This window comes from Scyliorhinus torazame, chromosome 19 (assembly GCF_047496885.1).
Source record: "Scyliorhinus torazame isolate Kashiwa2021f chromosome 19, sScyTor2.1, whole genome shotgun sequence".
Lineage (NCBI taxonomy): Eukaryota > Metazoa > Chordata > Chondrichthyes > Carcharhiniformes > Scyliorhinidae > Scyliorhinus > Scyliorhinus torazame.
In genome coordinates this window covers 102,847,667-102,861,315 of record NC_092725.1, presented here as the reverse complement: position 1 = coordinate 102,861,315, position 13,649 = coordinate 102,847,667, and positions in this window count along the sequence as shown.

Below are 13,649 nucleotides of genomic sequence, written 5' to 3'. Positions count from 1 at the left end.
TGATTAACATGAAAACCCAAGATATTAGCTGAATTGACTGCCATTTGTTAACTGGGGGTTAATCGTACTGATATTTCGGTCTTCTGTGTTAGGCCTCAGGAGGGAAGGAGGTGAAGGCATTGAAGAGAGTACAGAGGAAATTCACAAGAATGATTCCAGGGATAAGGAACAGTAACTACGAGGATATATTGGAGAGGTTGGGTCTGTTTTTCTGGGAGAGGAGAATGCTGAGAGGAGACGTGATTGAGGTATTCAACATCCTGAGGGGGAGGGGGAATGGACAGGGTAAATAGTGAGAACCTCTTCCCATTCAAGAGAGCATCCAGAACTAAAGGGCACAGATTCAAAATAATGGGCAAAAGGAGTAAAAGCGACGTGAGGAAAACAACAGGCCATCAATCACCTCCTTGTTCTCCTCTGACCTGGACATCGATTGGCCCTGGTTTTATTGACGCTCGTCAAAGTTCTGGAGCTCTCCCTCCAAAACGCTTTGGGAGACAACTTCCTTGTTCACCTGACACATTGGCCATGATTTTCCGGCCATTCCCGCTGGCAGGATCGTCTGGTCCCACTGATGGCGAACCCCTGGCGGCGTGTTCCCAGGCAGCATGGCGGAAGGGGGAGGTGCAAGCAACCAAAAATCACATCGACAGGGGTGGGACCAGAAGATCTCGCCACTGGCCAACGGCAAGGCATCTCCATTGCCGCGAACATGCCGCAGGGGGGGCGGAAAAGTCGACCCATTGATTCACTGGTCCAGTCAGCCGGTACTCTCTTGACAGAGCAACGCATCCATCAGCCACCCTCCCCCTTCCACATTGAAGCTCACAAACGTATCCGCGCATCCTAGGTTAAAGGCACCATATAAATGCAAATCAATGTTGTTGTTCTGCTGAGTTCAGCCGTTATTGGAGTTGTAAAATCGGATGGTGGAAACTGTAAAGTGTTTATTTGAGGAGCTGCAGCCTGACGCACTGACAGTAAAGGAAGGGAGTTTCACTAAGTGGCTGAAAGTGCTGACAAGTATTTTGAAATCCATCACTTCCTGTTTCAGCCGCTCCTGTGTTAACTTGTGAGCTTACTCCCTTGCTATTTCCTGTTATTGGTTAGAAATGAAGGAACTTAATGTCTCATAATGAAAACGGAGCTTTCAAGCTCTATTTTCACCATGCCTCAGACCAATTTTGCTGCCTTTTTTCCCTTTATTCTTTCATGAGATGTAGGCATCACTGGTAAGGCCATCATGTGTTGCTCATCCCTAATTGCCCTAACGTGCTCCGCCATTTCAGAGGGCAGTTAAAAATCTACCACATTGCTGTGAGTTACGTGGAGGCCAGGCCGCAGTGAGTGCTGCAGATTTCTTTCCCTGAAGAGCACTAGTGAGTCAGATGGTCTTTTTTTTACAAGGCTGTCATGGTGACCATTACTGAGATTAGAGGATAAATTTTCTGATGCCGGCCGTTGCGGGATTTGTTGTGTGTGGGACGGACAATTTAATGGGCCACTAAAAGGTCTGCTGACCTCAGGCAGCCATTTCTGGTCCCCGGGCAGGCGGAAACAGAAAGTCTTGCCCTAGCTTTACAATTTCAGATTTATTCATTGAATTTAAATTCCACCACCTGCTATGGATTTGAACCCCAGTCCCCCAGAGCATTAGCCTGGAACTCTGGCATACTAGTCCAGTGACGATACCATTTACCACCAGTTCCCCTGGTCCAGAACCAAAGACCATGGGCACGATTGAACGGCATTGTCGCGCCCAACTCGATGATGTGACAAGGCCGTTAAATCTCGCGAGAGGCCTCTCATGAGATTTACGATGCTTGGGATGTCTCACAAGATCTAACAAGGTTTCACGAGGTGTCGCGATCTGGATCTTGCCCTCACCAGGCGGGTTCCAGATCTGCATTTTAAATGAGTGGTTAGCTTCACTTAAATATGTCTAATCCAGAGTATCCCAAGGCCTGGGATCGAAAGCCCGTGCCCAGGAGACCTCGCTGTGGCGCCGTTTATCACTGGGCCTCACATACGTGGACCAGGCATAATGGCACCTGCGAGTGTCTCCCAGGCCACCGAAGGCCCCCGGATGGTCGGGCTCTGGGGAGGGTGGTACTCTGGCACCTCAAATGCCACCCGGGCACCCTGGAACTGATAGCCTGGCACCTTGGTACTGCCACCAGGGCACCCTGACACACAGCCAGGGTGTCCAGGTGGCCCTGCAAGGCTAGCAGGTGCCCATGTGGGGTGGTGGGGGGGGGGGGGGCTCTGCCCTTGTGAGGTGGGGTGAGGTGGGCTTAATCGGTAAGTTGGGGTGGCCTGGAGGCCACGGTGGGGCGTTGAGAAGATTGGGGCGGCATTTAAAAGTGGTGCCCCGATCTCCTCCTGTGCTGATGATCTGAGCTTTCTCAGTGCAGGAAATGAATGTAAGTGCTGCCTTGGCGGGGCGTTCCCCACAGAGCCCCCCTCCCCCCAAAAAACAAAGTCCCGTTTAATAGCGGGGTCATTCTCGGTGTTGCAGGCTCTGAGAAACACCCCACTATTCGTACCCAAAACGACTGTTTTCTCCCGCTAAATCGCATCCCATTATTCTATTTCTACTCTTCCTTACTTGTAGTGATTCTCGCTCTTGACAGAGACTGGATGCTCTGCTGGGTTGTCTCTGTTCTGGAAACTGCCTGCTCCTGCACCATCAGTTTCACTGCTCACCGGCCCCTGTTTCCCGCGACACTGAGATAGCACTCATCTGTTCCAACATCCCTCAATATTCTCTGGCTTCTGCACCATTTGATAGTGACAGGCCCGTTGCTTTGCCAACTCCACTCATCCCCCAGTGGGCCTTCTGGCAGGCACGATTAATCACTGAGGTTATCACAACAGTAAGCCTCGCCACCCTGCCATTCAATAAGATCATAAATAATCTTCAACATCACCTCCATCTTTCTGGTCTAGTCCCACATGCCTTGATTTCTTTAAGATTCACAAACCTTGAATATATTCAACGATTGGGGATCCACAGACCTCCAGAGACTTCACAACTATCTAAGTGACCTCTCATCCAGAGATTATGACCCCCTACTTCTAGGCTCTCCAGGAAAGCAAACAGCCTCTCAGAATCTAACCTGTCAGGCCCCTTAAGAATTTTACATGCTTCAATGTGGTCATCCCTCATTCTCCCCCTGTCTGCGTCAGTTTCCTCCGGGTGCTACAGTCCAAAAATGTGCAGGTTAGGTGGATTGGCTATGCTAAATTGCCCCTTAGTGTCCAAAGATTAGGTGGGCTTATGGGGATAGAGTGGAGGTGTGGGCTTAAGTAGAGTGCTCTTTCCAAGGGCCGGTGTAGACTCGATGGGCCGAATGGGCTCCTTCTGCACTGTAAATTCTATGATTCTATGATTCTCAAAATATAGGCCCATTTACTCAATGAGGTCACTACTCACCTCTGCCGGATTCCTTGATCAACCTGTACAGGCTCAGGGTTAAATCTCCAACTCCCTTCACTCTCCAGTTGGTGTGCACGTGAGGGGTTCATGAATGGCTGGTGGACCACTCTGAATGGCCTCCTTCGATATTGTAGTGACTCTGTGATGATACGGCTCAAGCAGCATGTTCACTGATACCCTTTCCAACATGCTCTTACCCCCCCCCCCCCACCCACATCATGCCCCACAATAGCCCTACCCCAACCATTCACCCTTCTATTCTTCTTCCAACATCCAAAGGCTTGAAATCCTCCTTGTCTAAGTCCACAGCCATTGCCTCCCTTGATATTCTCTCATGGGCATTTCGCAGCACTTATCACTGGCTCCTTGCAAAAGGTAAACTACCATGCGTAAGCAGCGGAAGGAGTGCGCAGGACCCAGAGCATCCCACCCACCCACCTCATCAAGTATCACCTGCCAATCCTGTGGATCCAGGGTTGGACGTTTCTGCCACCACAGAACCCACCTCCCTGGAGTGGAAGCAAGTCATCCTCGACCCTGAGGGACTGCCCAGAAGAAGAACTAAGTACAATTGTGACTGTCTCATCCTCCTCTACTGACTTTTGGCCCAGGATGCTCGCTGGGCGGTGGGGGTGTTGCAGCTATTTCCGCCAACCTCCCTCCCATCTTGCTCACCTCACCCACCGTAAACCCCGTGCGTTCTGCCAGCCAATGAACTTCTTGTGTCCCCAACCACTCACATCCTCGACTTCCTTCTACACCCATCACTGGATGAAAACTCCCTTCAGATCACTTACAACTAGAAAATTGACAACTTTCTAGTCCGTGGCCCTTCATTTCCTCAAATGCGTCTACCTTGCTCTGAAAAGAGAAACACGTTGCTGAAGTTTTTCGCCTTGCACTCACCGGGAGAAACGCGAAATGACAAATTTCAAATGATCACAACCATTAATACTATTGGGGAAAATGGTGCTGATTGGTTGGCAAGTTGACTCTATTGGCTGAGGGGGTGCCATGAGAAAGCAACAGGATATTTTTGGCTCCCAGGTAGTTCAAAAAAGGCACAAGGCTTGATCATATTCCTTTTGTTTGCAGAGAATGGGTCGATGCATATGAATGCACGTTGCTTCTAACAAGTGTTAATGACCAACATTATGAGCTTGACTGTTTATCTTAAATTCATTGTTAGTGTTGCAACTAACCCACTCAGAACTGTTCAGAAAATGTTGCCCAATCCCTGAATCACAGCTAACGGTAGATGTTTTGTTCTGGGCTTTGCAAGCGTGGGCTGGTTGAACAGAATCCTTCTCCTGATTAAGGGGCACTTCACTAAAGCAACGTCAACAAAACCATAAGAATCATTCATTATCCAAACACTCCAGAAGGACAGTCCAACATGGGGGTGAAGTAAAGAATGTGCATTTATATAGTGCGTTTCCCTATCCCAGGACACCCCAAAGCACTTTACAGCTAATGAAATGCTTTAAAAAGCTTTTACTGATGTAATGCAGAAAACGGAGGAGACAATTCGCACACAGCAAGCCCCCGCGAACGGCAAATGTGTTAATGACTGGATAATCTAGTTTAGTGATGTTCATTGAGGGATAGATATAGAGTGCACTGGGGTGATCTCCTTTGCTCTTTTCGAAATATCACCACGGGATCTTTTACGTCCACTTAAGAGAGGCGATGGCACTTTGATTTAACACCTCATCTGAAAGACAGCAGCTCCAACTGCTACCCCCACCGTGGGTCCCGCCAGCGGGGCCAGAAAGCCCTGGTCAAAGTCACTGGGGTGGGGCTCACAGCCCTCTGCCGCAGAGTGACCCAAACTGAACCACAGCTGACACCTTACACCCTGGGAATCCAATCCTGATAAATGCTTTTCAATTATAAATCATCTGGCCCGTTGTCAACTATTACCTAACCAGACCGCGGATAAGCTGAGTCCCCTTTACAGATGAAAGGAACATTTATTCTATTTTTCCACTGCACATCCTCAATGGGTTGTGCCTCCAACTCACTGCTAGTGGAAAGAGGAAGGGAAACTGAAAAGGCCAGATTGCGTTCGCTCCTTGGCGATAAACAATCGGTTAACTGTTTTCCAAGATAAATTTGGCTCTTTTCATATTAAAATTACCAGCATACTTGGACCAAAGAGGGAGAGGCGTGCAACTCATTCAGGGTGACTCAGCGTCAGCTGTTTGAACAGGATGGAGGAAATAAATGAAACTGTTTTCAGTTTTCCACTCAAGTCTTTGGGGCAGAGAGTGTCTGAATCCCTTTTGTGCGCTGACTTCCTGTGCCAGTGGCAACACGTGAAGGAGTTTTCCATTACATATCAGCACAATGACACCCGGCTCGAATGATGTGACCAGCCTGATAAAGTTACATAAAAATCTGCAGAAAGGAACCTTTCCCAGCAGGCGGGCCTTCGTCCGTGTCTGGATGTGGTTCCAGGTCTCAAACTGCGGAGAGGTCTGCCGAAATGTGCAGTGATTTTCCGACTGTGACTACGCTAAACCAGAAAATGTAGGCCCTAAAATTAAAACATTTATTCGGCAGCTCATCAGCGCAAAGAAACCTGTTAAAGGGATACTCCCTCCCTTCAGTGTATTTCCACTGACAGTGGAGCCCAAATAGGGTGAGAATTGAAAGATGGTCACTCGTAAACCTCTTGGGAATTCAGGAGGAACTTCTTTGCCCGGAGAGTGATGAGAATGTGGAGCTTTCTAACACATCGAGTAGTCGAGGTTAATTACATGGATACACTTAAAGGGCAGCCGGATAAGAACGTGCAGGACAAAGAAACAGAGGGATATGGTGATAAGATTAGAGGGATATGAATAAGAAATTGGAGGAATAGAGCATTCGCCTCTCCAGCCTGCTACACCATTCAATAAGATCACGGCTGAGGGGCAGCACGGTGGCGCAGTGGGATAACACTGCGGCCTCACGCGCCGAGGTCCTAGGTTCGATTCCGGCTCTGGGTCACTGTCCGTGTGGAATATGCACATTCTCCCTGTGTTTGTGTGGGTTTCACCCCCAACAACCCAAAAATGTGCAGGCTAGGTGGATTGGACACGCTAAATTGCCCCTTAATTGGAAAAAATGAATTGGGTACTCTAAATTAAAAAAAAATAAAATAAGATCACGGCTGCTCTCCTCTTCTCCCTCCTTCCTGTCCTCCATAACCCACAACTCTCTTGTTGATCAGAAATCTTGGGCGGGATTCCCCGTAGCCCGACGCTCAAATCGAGAACGGCGATCAGGCGGAGAATGGCTCCCGACGCCAAAATCGGACAGGTGCCAATTTGACTGGGGTGGGCAGGTTTGCGGTTCAGCACGGCCAGTGTCATGTTCTCTGACGCAACTGGTGTGGGTGTAGGCGTGCGCGGCTGCAGCTTGTCAGCCCTGTGCAATGTGCGGCCCGGGACCCGCCGATTCCCTGGCCGTTTTCCTCGCATTCCACGTTTGTTCCACGCGGTGCCAGTGCTAGCCCCTCACCGGTACCGGAATTGGTGAGGGTTTTGCACCGATTTTCCCATTGTGGACCACCACGGATTCTCCGTTGGCCCCGGCACTTAGCCTCTGAAACCCAAGATTCCAGCCCCTTGTCTCACCCAGCTTTGAATCTATTACACGAGCCAGACTCCACTGCTCACTAGAGATGAGAATTCTAAAGACTATAATGACCTTCTGAGAGCAGATGTTCGTCCTCTCCAACTTGAATGTGCCCCAGTTCTAGATTTCCTCCACGCAGAGGGGGTGGGAGCGTTTGTAAGGGCCCTTCCTGTTGATCCCCTGATTTCACCTTTCTTCATTTTTGCCGTTATTATTTTTGTTCCATGGATGCTTAATGTATCTTTCAGTCAAACAGCAGCGAGAATGAGGAATTCAAGAAGATGCAGCATAATATTTGGTGCCAGTGTTTGAGCAGGAGACCTCAGACTTTGTGGCACCCAACAGATGAGGTGGGGCTCAGTTTTCTTGGTTGGCTGGTGTCCAATGAATTGGCCAAAAGGCCATATTCTGCCCAGTAACAGGTGGTGATTGGATCATGCCTGAGTGGGCTGATTTTCAGACAGCCAGGGGAAGTTCAGTTTGAATCCTGGACACTCAGGGGAAGGACCTGCTCTCTCTCTCTCTCTCTCCCTCTCTCTCTCACACTCATGTTTTCTCCAGAAAAGCTGCTGTATTTCTGAAACTGTAGAGACTTGAATGAATCTACAATGCAAACCATTACAGGCTACGAAGCAGAAATCACAACCTGAAAACTTGGTTTGAAGGAAAGTGTGCAAGAAACAAGCATCTGAAAGAAAGACTTATAATTTGCTTATTATTTTCACCCCTCTCTTCCCGTCTGTTTTTGTTTGTCTTCTGTGTGTGTATGTGTGTGTGTGTATGTGTGTTTGTGTGTGCATATAGAAGGTGGGGCAAGTTAAAATGGGGGATTAAGAATTCGATAATAGTCAACCAGTTGTATTTGCTGCATATTTTATTATAGTTTTTGTTATAAATAAAAAGTAACTGTGTTTAAATTTACAAACCTGGTGACTGTAATTATTGGGCAGCCAAGGACCAAAGACTTTGGGTATTTTTCAAAGAATTATTGGTTAATTCAATTGTGTTGCACCTCTGGGTCAAGTGGGGCTGGAATTGACTGCGCCCCAGCCCAGGGTGTCGTACCAGTTAAACATTGGCAAGGAGCAGATGGGTGGAATAGGCCATTTCTATGCTGTACATTCTTTGCAATTTTTTCATAGTTCCATGAAAATCTAGATTTGTTGGAAGTGGAAGCTGAGAACAGTCATTTCACTATAATGAAATAAAACAGAAACACTCAGCAGGTCTGACAGCATCTGTGGAGAGAGAAACAATGTTAACGTTTCGAGTCCGGATGACTCTTCTACATTATAGTGACGTTGCTTGTAAGTGACGTGGTGATTCTGTGTTTCATCATGGCATCTGCATTTCTTCTTATTAAAATAGTCTTGCCACTCACCACCACAACAATTAGCTGAGGTGAATGGTTCAGACACATTTAAGCACATGAGCCAGATAGGAATCAAAGGACGTATTAAAAGGGATGAAGTGGGAGGAGGTCTGTGAGGAGCATTAACCCCCTCTGAGTATTCAGGCTAAATGGCTTGTTTTCTGTGCTGTAAAATAGATGTATATCAATCTGAATAAACCAGTATTGCCATGGAACAAAGCAGGAACCTAGGGACAGGAGTAGGCTCTTCAGCCTCTCAAGCCTATTTAATGAGATCATGGTTGATGTGCATCTTAATTCCTTCCCTGTCTTAGCTCCATATTCTTTTACACCTTTGTTATGAAAAATCTATCATTCCCGGATGTACGATGATTAATTTAGCTAGCATCTACTGCTCCTTGTGGGTGAGAGCTTCACACTTGTGCCATCCTTTGCAACAGAAAGTGTATCATTGCTTCTCTTCTGACTAACCTGGCCCTGATATTAAGGTTGCGTCCCCTTATCCTAAATTCCCTTACACGAGAGCTCTGTCTAATCCTAAATCTCTCACTCAAACCGTTCCTTCCTCTGACTGTTTCAGGCTTTGGTGTGGGGAATGCATCAGGGAACAGTTGTCCCATGCTTTTGTTCAACTGAGAAAGATGCAATGCCAGGACAAATTCTTTCTATTTGTAGAGGATAAGGCCCTACATATGTAGCTTCTAGCAAGCATAAATGAGTCACATTGTGAATTTGACAATCTTCAATTGGTTGTTAGTTTTATTCTGAGCACACATGGGATCGTTCACTAAATGCCTGACCGATCAGAGTTGACTTGCCTATTTTGAATTTAAATAAAGGTGGAGAGCATAACTTGGTGCATTCTGCATGGACAGACATCAGCCAATCAGAATGAATCCACTTGCCAACCAATCAGCATCCATTTCCCATGCAGTATAAATTCTTGTGCCCTTAGAGATGTGGTATTCTTGTATCTGACCTGATGAGTGCAATATGTCAAGCTTTGACAGTACGTCGTTCTTCACAGCGATATGTGCTCACTATGAAATAGGATTATTAAAAAAAACTTTTTTTAGAGTACCCAATTCTTTTTTCCCAATTAAGGGACAATTTAGTGTGGCCAATCGACCTACCCTGCACATCGTTTTGGGTTGTGGGGGTGAGACCCACGCAGACACGGGGAGAATGGGCAAATTCCACACGGACAGTGACCCGGGGCCGGGATCGAACCCAGGTCCTCGGCGCCATGAGGCAGCTCTGCTAACCACTGCACACCGTGCAGCCCCCATGAAATAGGTTTAGATACTAATTAAACCCAAAGCTTTTAAATTGATGAGAATTTAATGATATTTGAAAGTTTACTTCTATCAAGCAATTTTTATTATCCACAAACCCAACTGCACCTTCTGTACAAATTACGTCTCAAATCAAAACTAATAAAATTACTGGTCGATTAAACAGCAAATTGAACCAAGCCAGCATCCTGGCTGGGGAGGTGGATACGTGTGAATTAAGTCCTGGCTGGGGAGGTGGATACGTGTGAATTCTGGGGTTGCCTGTCATTTCAGTTCAGCTGTTCGCATTGGCACAAATTCAATCAGTTCTCAGCTGACACGAAAAAAGGATGAATATAAACCAAGGGATAAACTGTGAGAATGTGTGCTGCGAACGCAGAGTCTCTCCTCTGGTATTGCACATCAGAATATCTCACTGGCGGGCTTCCAACTATTTTCTAACTGGATAGAAAATCACGAGTAAACACGCTCACAATTCCTCGATACGTACTGACAATTTCCTGAAACCCTTCCCGCCACCATGGATCAGCGACTATGCCTAAAAATTATGCCCATCTCAAGACCAAGAGCAAAGTAATGCAGATGCTGGAAATCGGAAATAAAAGCATAAAACACTGGAAATGTTCAGCAGCCGTGGAGAGAGAATCAGAGTTAATGTTTCAGGGCCTGACCATTCAGCAGAACTGAGAAATGGTGGAGCAGAACCAGACAGAGTAGTATTGCCATTCTTTGATCTCCACCTTGCCCTCTTGCTGACATCTCTTTCCTCGACTTACTCCAGCGTTCCAGTGAAGCTGCACGCAAGGTCAAGGAGCAGAACAGCACTCCATTCCTTGGTTAGGTAGTCTTGCAGCCTTCTGGACCCCAAGATTGAGTGCAACAATTTCAGACCACAACCTCTGTTCCCCCATTTTGTTTCCATGTCTTTGCATGTGTTGGCCTCAATCGTGTTTCTTTCGTTTCTGCTTTCGGAAAGCAGCTATTCCTTAGCCTAGTCATTTGCACCTCCTCTGCACCTATTTTTTTGTTTCTTTACTTGTCCCATAACCACTCTCTTTGGCTTTGTCCCACCAACTCTGTTGTAATTTAATTTCTCCTGTTTCCCACCCTATCACAGAGCTTCAGTTTTCCTTCCTCCTCCACTTCATCTACATAAACGCAATGGTATTAAGGATTAAAGAGAAATCTAGACATGCAGCAATCACTGACAGAACTATTCCACAAGATTTCTAATTTTTAAACAAAATCAAACTTTATTGCGTACGAAAAGATTAAACAAAGCAAGAACCACTAACGTGACATTATAATTTATAACTACTTATTATGAACTCAGTTCTTCTTTTTCCTTCCATCCAAAAATTCCCTTATACGTTAAATAGACCTTGAATATTCATTCCTGTGAGCAATCCAAAGGTGTGCCACAGTCCTCCTGAAGTCACTTTAATTCTCAGCAGTGTTCCAGTTACCCGCTAAGGTAATAGTCTATCGGGGTTCTTCCATTGGCTTTCTGGCTGCGTGACCTTCCACATTTTTTAAATACCTCACGACTGTGAAGGCCTCAGCTCCTTGTTCGGCTGGTCAGCAGAAAACAAGCAACCTTTCCACAATTTTCCAAACTAACTGCTGGTAATCCATAAAATTCAAAGGATCCCTCCAATGCAGAAGGATGGCATTCGGCCCATCGAGTCTGCACCGACCGTTTGAAAAAGGACTCTACCTAGGCCCATTCTCTGCCGTATTCCTGTAATACCACCTAACATGCTAAGGGGTACTAAGGATACTAAGGGGCAAATTTACATGGCCAATCCACCTAACCTGCACATCTTTAGAATGGGGGAGGAAACTAAAGGAAACCCACGCAGACACGGGGTGAATGTGCAAACTCCACACAGATGTCACCCAAGGCCAGAATCGAACCCGGGTCCCTGGTGCTGTGAGGCATCAGTGCTAACCACTGTGCCGCCGTGCTGCATCGTGTCTGCTGCCACAAGGCTCAGTGATGACCACTGTAGGTTACTTCCAGTAGCTGCAGGCGAGAGAAAATCTTTCTTCTCCTTGTCTCTCATGAAATTGAAACTGAGCTCGAGTCCTACCCGCGTTACATCCAGTGAACAATGATGTTGGTGTTTTCTCAGCTTGAAATGCACGGCACACTGCCTAACATTTCTTTTCTTTTTTAAAATTTACTTACAGGATGTGGGCATCGCTGGCTAGGCCAGCATTTGTTGCCCATCCCTAATTGTGTTTGAGAAGTTGGTAGTGAGCTGCCTTCTTTAATCGCTGCAGTCCATGTGGTGTAGGTACATCCTCAATGCTGTTAGGGAGGGAATTCCAGGTTTTTTTAACCCACGACCGTGAAGGAACAGAGATATATTTCTAAATCAGGATGGTGAGTGGCTTGGAGGGGATCTTCCAGGTGGTGGGGTTCCCTGGTATCTGTTGCTCTTGTCTTTCTAGATTGTAGTGGTCAAGGGTTTGGAATGTGCTGCCTAATCAAGCCTGGCGAGTTCCTGCAGTGCATTTGTATATGATACGCAAAGCTGCTGCTGTTCATCAGTGCTGGAGAGGTTCCATTTTTGTGGCAGGAGGAGCAATCAAGCAGATTGCTTTGTCCTGGATGGTGTCAAGCTTCTTGAGTGTTGTTGGAGCTGCACTCCTCCAGGCAAGTGGAGAGTATTCCGTTAGACTCCTGACTGGTGCATTATAGAAGGTGGACAGGCTTTGGGGGGTCAGGATACTCACTGTAGGACTCCTAGCCTTTGACCTGCCCTGGTAGCCACAGTATCAATATGGCTAGTCCAGTTCAGTTTCTGATCAATGGTAACCGCCAGGGTGTTGATTGTGGGGGATTCAGTGATGATAATGCCATTGAATGTCAAGGGATGATGGTTAGATCCTTTTGTGTTCGAGATGGTTGTCATAATATACACCAGTATATCATGGTGCAGACACACACACTGATGGACACACAGCAAGACCAATCAACACACACAATGTTATACGTTTTAGTCACCGTTGTATGAAGAATCAAAGGTCCTGTTCCTTTTCACCAAACACCATTTATTTCACTTCCACAGCCTCTGCACAAAACTCGAACAACTCATCACCTGCCCCAAGGCCACCTGAAGCCACATATCAGTGTCAATCATTGGATACTTAACATAAATGAGACAACTAATTGCAATGTCTCTTAATGCATTACTTAATTCTTAACCCATTACTTAACAGTCCTTCCTTGGAGAAAAAAATAATTAGGTGAAAACAAAATTTAAAGAAACTCAAAAACACACATGCAATTTCCCCCCTTTTATTTTTTTCAATTTTTATTTTTTTGGGAAAAAAAAGTCACAGAAACAGGCGCCCTTCATTAACAATATCCAAAAGTTAAATTTCTGTCAATATCTGAGATATATAAAAGGCTATATCCACCGCCTCTACAAAGCTTAACGTCTCAGCAGCCAAAATGCTTTCGACCACTTCCCTTATTTTCTTTGTTTCCCACACAAGAGGACAACATTTACCATTGTTCCCCAAGAGGAAAATTATAAAACCTCCTGTGCTTGATTTGCATAGGACGCATCACTATAAACTATGAGTTTGAAGTGCCTAAGGTCACCTAAAACTGTGAACCTCAAAACACACTCCTGCATTTTTAGTTTGGCGAAACACTTTATTTGCTCTTATTATGTCTTCCACTTTGGGATCATTCATTTTTGTACTCAACTCTAAGACATCAAAACTCATGTCCGGCTGCGTCTGTCTACCTAACCAATTCAATTGCCCAATTAAACTTTGCAGTTGTTCTTTTTCCATCTTTAAAACCTTGCATCTTTTTGTGAAAACCCAGCCACGACTAATTGCTATTGGGCTGGTGCTTTCCAAATAAGATTGCTGACGTAAAGTTGCCCCTAACTTAGTC